The sequence below is a fragment of the Octopus bimaculoides genome, chromosome 3 (assembly GCF_001194135.2).
Source record: "Octopus bimaculoides isolate UCB-OBI-ISO-001 chromosome 3, ASM119413v2, whole genome shotgun sequence".
Lineage (NCBI taxonomy): Eukaryota > Metazoa > Mollusca > Cephalopoda > Octopoda > Octopodidae > Octopus > Octopus bimaculoides.
This window is the reverse complement of record NC_068983.1, coordinates 2,535,820-2,543,262: the sequence shown is the minus strand read 5'-3', so window position 1 is coordinate 2,543,262 and position 7,443 is coordinate 2,535,820. Positions and strand designations below refer to the sequence as shown.

General features: G+C 39.4%; 1 protein-coding gene across 4 annotated transcripts in view; it reads left to right on the top strand.

Moving 5' to 3' along the window:
* LOC106867639 (putative uncharacterized protein DDB_G0277255) overlaps positions 1-7,443 on the top strand; it is a 167,943-nt gene that overhangs the window by 41,259 nt on the left and 119,241 nt on the right. For 2 of the 4 annotated variants that reach the window (XM_014912564.2, XM_052965977.1), the window contains exon 1: positions 259-654. The exons of 1 other annotated variant lie outside the window; for it this stretch is intronic. The gene's annotated coding sequence lies outside the window, so the exon portion shown is untranslated. Of the gene's footprint in view, positions 1-258; positions 655-7,443 lie in introns of those variants that run through there. One more of the 4 variants, XM_014912565.2, reaches the window with a different exon arrangement.

Below are 7,443 nucleotides of genomic sequence, written 5' to 3'. Positions count from 1 at the left end.
CGTGCGTGTGTGTGCCGAATGGATGTGTGTGCGATGCTAACCTGCTAATGTGGCTCTTGTACCCCCCCCCCCCCTTCACACGCAATGTTAGGGAAAACAAGTGGCTGCAAACACATGTAAACACACACACATGTATATATATATACATAGCTGTATGCTGTTTATATAGTAATAAATATATATGTGTGTGTGTGTGTATGTGTGTGTGTGTGTACACACACATACATCACAATATAGGAAACGATGTGACGTGAGCGGCGAGTTATAGCTGTTGTGTGCTTTCTTTGTCTCTCTCTCTCTCTCTCTCTCTGTTTCTCTACCCTGCTACCACATCTACTTCCTCCCTTTCTCCCCAACCTCTCTCATTCTCTCTTTCTCTCACTCTTACTCGCTCCCTTCTCTTTCTACACCTTCTCCCCCTCCTCTTCCACCTCCTTCTCCTTCTCCCCTGCTTTAACCATTCCAGTTATTTTTCAAACCGTCACTTCGCTTCTATTTCAAATCTTCCTCGTCTCCTTCTTCTTCTGTTTTCTTCATCTTTTTCTTCTTCTTTTTCTCTGGACCCAACACAACACTAAAAACTGTTTGTTTCTCTCTCTTGAAACCCAGCTGCTACAACATGGCTCTACTCTCTTAATTTGGCCTTCAATATCGGTAAGTTGTTTCTTTAAATACACTTTGACAGTGACCATGACGATGGTCACGGTGATGATGATGATGATGATGATGATGATGATGATGATGATGATGATGCTGAGGAAGATGATGATGATGATGATGATGATGATGATAATGATGATGGTATTAAATGCATTCGCTTTGGTTCCTGTATTGTTATCGTTGTAGACTTGCTGCTATTCTTTATTTCTCTGCTCTTGTTTAACCCTAGGTCAATCCTGGTTGAGCCGTCTATCTGTCTGTGTGTGTGTGTCTGTCTGTCAATCCATGTTTGTTTATATAAAAGACTTGCTAGCCGTAGCCATCCTGTCGTTATTTGTCTATCTGAGACTACATCATCCAAAGTATCTAAGGAATTTGCCTGCTGTTTCTAGCAGGTCAAGTGGCCACGTAGTCTTCTCGACCTTAATTTGTTGTTGTTGTTTTCGTCTTTGTTGTTTAATCCCAGGTCAGACCTGATCAACGACACACACGAACGTATAATTAACGACCCTCCACCCATGACCACTCCGTCTCTTTTCACATTTTCACAAAAACACACTACTACGTTATTAAACGTGTCGTTTCCTAAGACGGCGAGGGTGTGATACGAACGAGTTTGGCTGCTATTTCTAACAGGTCGTGTGACCGCATAAAGACTCCCGTGTTGCCTCGATATCTTTGTTGTTGTTGCTATTGTTGTCTTGTCGCAATTGTTACTATTTTCAAAGCTGTTGTTGTTGCAATTTTTGCTGTTGTTGTTGTTGTTGTTGTCAGTGTTTTATCATTTTCCTTACTCTTCGGTCAATGATCTTGCTGTACATTCGGTTCTGCTTTTAAGTCACTTTGTAGTTGTCATTGTTAGTGTTGTTGCTTAGTTCACATTTACAAAAACATTCCATCCATGCACATCACGTCTTTTTGTTCCAGACAAAAATCAATCCCCGGCAAACTGTCATATTTCCTTTTCTGTGACAGTAGAATGTAATTCTAAGGGGAGACTGGGCTGCTATTTCTAGCCTAGCGAACGACTGCCTACAGAGGCCCGTTTGTGAGTGTTGTTATTTTTGCTATTAACGTTGACGATGATGTTGTGGCTGTAATGCTGGGACAAATGTGAACGTTACTAATAAAGCTGCATTTATTGTAAAGTCACTGATGTGATGTCGTGGCTGTGATGCTGTGACTGTGAGTGCTACTAGGCTTACTGTTGTTGTTGATGGTGATGTGATGTTGTGGCTGTCATCATTGTTCTCGATGTTGCCGAAATTACTAAGATGTGGTGTTTGTGAATATTATTGTAGAAATTTCGCTATTGTTTGTGTCGTTCTTGTCTCCTCCCTAAAGATGCCCCTATTTCTGTTGTTATGACAATGCAATGTAACGACGCCATTGTTGTTATGAATCTTTAACCCCAGGTCAACTCTGATCCAGCTAGACACGAATTAAAGACGATCCAATCATACCCATCCCTTCCTTTCATAGTACACTGCGGAATGTGCTAATTTTTTTTTTAAATAAAATATCTGCAGAATATGCTTCGAGTGCAATTTAGCTGCTGTTTCTAACAGTTTGAAATTTATTCGCTTATTAATGACACTCTTGCATTTGTTGTTGTCTCCACTGATGTTATTGTTGTAGTTGCTTGTCTAGTCTACACGGTGCGGCAGAAATAACCGCCCACATTTTGCAGATTAACAAACATTTCGAAATGCAAATGCACAATGTGCATCAATCCAGACCCCAACGATAACTGCAAAACAAAATGGTAAGCCATCAGCTACACAAAAACACCGCTGCCATCTGCCTAGCCTTACCAGTTTAATGTGGATTGGAATAATAAAAATGGGAAGTTTCTTCTACCGCACGCCCGTCTATTGTTATTGTGACGCGCGAGATATTGAGATGTAATATTGTTGTGATACTTCGCTAGGTGTGCGTCTGTTGTGCTGTTTCTGCTTTTGTTGCTATTGTTGTGTTGTTTTTGTTGCTATTGTTTTTGCTACTGTTTTTGTCGTTCTCTGTTGTTTTATGTTGTGTTACAGTCACAGCTGTCTGTAAAAGGATTCTTTATTCCCACCTCCTCCACACACACAACACGACTGCCCACCCCTACCTCTCCATGAGTCAGCCTTCAGTAATAGGTGTGTCATCACACATTTAAGGAGTGGTTCTAGTTCACAACTTCGATGACAACTCACACAGTAAACAACTTTATGACTTTGCTGCTTCACTCACATCCACACAATAATAACAACGGTATTGATATGATTCATCGATATTAAACCAATCACCGATCACCAATCACAACTGCTTTCTCCGCCGATCTTTGAACAGTTCCGTTTTTTCATAAAGAAACCCCTTCTGATCACATTTCCTTTTAATTTACTCTTCATTACACGTTCTGTTCCATTTCCTAATTAAGTTTCTTTGATGATGTAATTATCAATTTAGTGTTCACAGTAAAGTGCTGTTGCGATTTAGTGTTGCTATTGCTGCAAGTTGTTGTGGCTATTGTATATAAGTTGCTATTGCTATTGTCTCAAGTTGCTATTGTCTTAAGTTGCTATTGTTTTAAGTTGCTATTGTTTTAAGATGGAGTTGCTATTGTCACACTCTATCATTGCCATTGCAGCATCAACATGGCTTCCTTGCTATTGCTGTAAGCTGTCGTTGCTACTGCAGCAGTTTATCATTGCTGTTGTTGCAAACCGCCGTTGCTAACGCAGCAAGTTATTATTGTTGCGACTTGTTATTGCTATTGTAGCTAACTGTCGTTGTTATCAATGCTATTATACAAAAATGTTCTAAGCTAATTTTGCCATCGATATAAGTAGCTCTCGCTATTTCTGTTATTACAATTTTCACGTCTTTTTATATATTTATTTACTGCTTTATTATTAGATTGCTGCTGCTGCTGTTATTGCTGCCGACATTGACAACGGCGTCTTGATGTTTAGTGTCGGCCGGAAGTGATTTATTACCTGTAATAATCCTATAATCACGCAGCATAACCACTTTTGAATAAGTCTGGCTATAAACAGCCACACACCAAATATATGGCAACACTAAGCATACAGCAGCATCGAAAGAAATAGCAACGCGACAGAAATAGCAACAAAAAATATTTAGCAACATTGACTATAGGGCAATATGAAATCATGGTCCTCCATTTTAAAGTCTGGAGATTCAGGATTTGTCGTGGAAACCCTAAAAGCAGTGGCCTCTTGCTGCCTTCTGCCAAATTATTTACCGTTTACTCTGCGAGGCTTTTGATGAAGCACAAAATCTATTTAATCTTTAGGCAGAGGGATTGGCATTTGGCAACAACACTATATAGTAACAGTATGAATGTATGTGTATTTTATGTACCTCTCTCATTTCTTCTACTTGATTTCTTCTTAATTTTGTGCCCAACTACCTATACGACTTTTGATAACCAAAAATATATGTAAACGCTTCATTCAAACGTATATTTTTGTAGTATTTGATTGTCTATCTGAAGAATTTCTAATTAGAAATTTCTTACATGTTCATCCAAAATATACAATTTTGTAGTTCCTATTAGCAAATGAAACACGTGTAAAGGTCACCTCCTCCCCTATAACTACCGCCTCCGCCGCCACAACAGCAACAACAACAACAACAACAGCAGCTAGAAACATGAGATAAGCTTCTCCGAGTCTTCATAAATGAAATTTACTTAAAGCAAGGGAGATAATTCTCTTAATCTGCTCTAATCCGTTATAAATAATGTAAGCAGATTAAAAGAATTGTTAATAACTGTCAGCAGACATTATTTGATCAGACGAATTGAAAGGTAAAATATTTAAATTACTCAAGTTTGCATAACATTCTGACTACGTCACCAAGATGTTAATCACGTGATGCTTTGTCCACCGCCATCAATACGACACGAATTTCCACATCATATTTCAGCCAGTTTGGCCGATGCTGAGAAAATTATCATGTTTTTGATTTATCGAGAATGTGAAGTGTGTATGTATGTCATTATTCGGTTTTATTTCAAGATTTCTTGTCAAGAAAAAGTTTCTAACTCAGATCCAAGGCTCCTTCATTGGAATTTCAACAACAACAACAACAACAGGGTATTTGTGTATGTGTGCAGTATTTGGAATCAGTGCATGTGCAGATTTACACGTTTCTTTTTCTTTTTATGTATGTATTCTCATGCATATAGCTGCATGTCTAGACGTGCATATATATTTAAATGATAAACAGATTTTTGCAATTCGAGTGATGGATTTGATCTGTAGTCTTCGAATTTCTGCTTTCTGCTTTTGAGAAGCCTAATTTCTCAAGATACAGTAACTGCAGATTTCTCGATAGTTCAGCATAGGTATTCACTTCTTCACTGATCTTCATCTTTACGGTAACATCCGCTGGGCAGCTTAATTTACACAACTGTACAGTTTCTGTTCTCTATCCCAAATTATTATATCAGGTCTATTGCGTTTACATTTTATTGCGGTCTTCACTGGAACATTCAAGCAGTACTCCTTTTTATTATGAGTGGCTCTGGCTTCTACCATATTGTGGGTTCTTATTGCTTTGTCCTCGGGGTTATCCTTCCGACTGATTTCATTATAGAGTGTCCTAGCTACAACATCATGTCTCTTCGGTAGATAACACCGTGATGACATTTTCGGACAACTGCTTATGAAGTGAGTGATATCTTCGGTGTAAACTGCACAAAGTCTGCATCGGTTGTCACATTTTACTGCTTTTCTTGCATCTCTATCCCTTTTGTTTATCAGGTACTTGATTGATATTTCCTGTTCCTGGATTGCAGACGCATATCCTTCAAAGTGGGAGGTAGTAATCCGGCTATTGATGCATGATAAACTACTTTGATAATAATCGATGTTGCTATCATCACGGAGCTTTCTACTAACATATCCATGCATAGTCTTCTGCTCATATAGGCTCATCTTATGTATGTATGTATGTATGTATGCATGTATGTATGTATGTATGTATGTGTGCGTCTTTTATTTCTTACCTTGCTTTGATCATTAGACAAAAGCCATCCTGGGGTACCGCCAAGAAGAGTTGTAGTGGTGCGGACAACAAGAGCACTCGTATTTTTCTCGTCGTTCACTTTTGCCGAACCACTTAATTGACGGCTACATAAACACCGGTTGTCAAGTGTTGTGGTGAGGGACAAACAAACACACACACACACACACAAACACACACACACACACACACACACAAACACACACACGCACATACTCCCCCACACGACAGGCTCCTTTCAGTTTCCACCTACTAAATCCATTCACACGTTTATGGACGGCCGGAGACTATAGTAGAAGGCACTTGTTGTAGATACCACGCAGTGGGACTGAACCTGCGACCATTCGATTGGGAAACAAGCTTCTAACCATACACCCTTGCTTGCGCCTATGTATGTATGTATATATATGTATGTATGTATGTATGTATGTATGTATGTATGGATGGATGGATGGATAGATGGATGGATGGACATATATGGATGGATGCCAGGTCACCCTTAGTGCTTCTGGTTAAATGTAACCCTGTACAACCTGTTGCAAGTTCGGGCCCTCGGCGACTAAACTGACAACCCAGCTCAACCAGTTTGGTAAGGATGGTGGTTCTCATTGGACACCCAGCAGAGCAAAAAGCAAAACCTGGATAAACACAGCTGGGTCAACTGCTGGTCCCAATGCAAGGAGCGAGAGATTCCCTGGTCTTTGCTTAGAAACTTCCTAGTCTTTGGGAGAAAGAAATCTCTGCTGAAATAGCTGCAACTTCGTTTGCATCCAACGATGTAGATTAGTTTTTCCTCTAGAGCAAATGCATAGATTGTCCAGCAAGTGTGGCCGACCTTCTGCAAGGCATTTGTTCATTTTAAAAGGTTTTAGGCACTGGTATTGTTTCATTTTAAATATTTCTATTAGGTGTTGCATACTATGGTTGGCCGGAGCCGAAAAAGCAGAACAGTAAAAAAAAAACAAAAAAAAAACGTCCAGGGTGGCATGAAAGCATGTCAACATGGGTGGTAACTACTATAAACATCTAGTGCAAGAGGCGCCCATCATCGCCACATCTGTGCTGCTCGTGTTTAAGGAAAGAACAATCAAGCGATGGCGTTGTCGAAATCGAATTGCAGCCATCATATCATGATACACACACACGCACACACACATACATACACACACACACACACACACACACACACACTCATGTATATATTTATGTGGGCACGCACGCGTATATATATATCATACATATCCACACACACATACCCTCCATATATATGTATATATTTTATACCTTCTTCTTCTTCAGCAGCAGCAGCAGCAGCAGCAACAGCAGCAGCAGTAGTAGTAGTAGTAGTAGTAGTAGTAGTAGACAACAGAAATAGAGAGAGAGGGGAGAGAAATGTGTCACAAAGCCAATAATGTTTCTTATATAGACTGTATTATAGATAAATATATTTAAAGTAACATAAATACTATTATACTACGGTCTTGACCTTTGACCTGACAAGGTCAAGAACTTTGACCCAGCTGAAAACTTGTGTGTTCATGAAATGCTGTGTGTCTGATTGTGTTTTGTTTTATCATTCAGTTGGTGATAAGGGTTCTGATATTAGCAGCGTGGGAAATAGATTTGGCATTATTAATACAACAGTTACACCCATCCCACTCACATACACACGTGAATGAGCAGTTTACACATGATTCATGCCACAGATGTTCCGGTTGTATTATTCAAACATCCATTATATATATA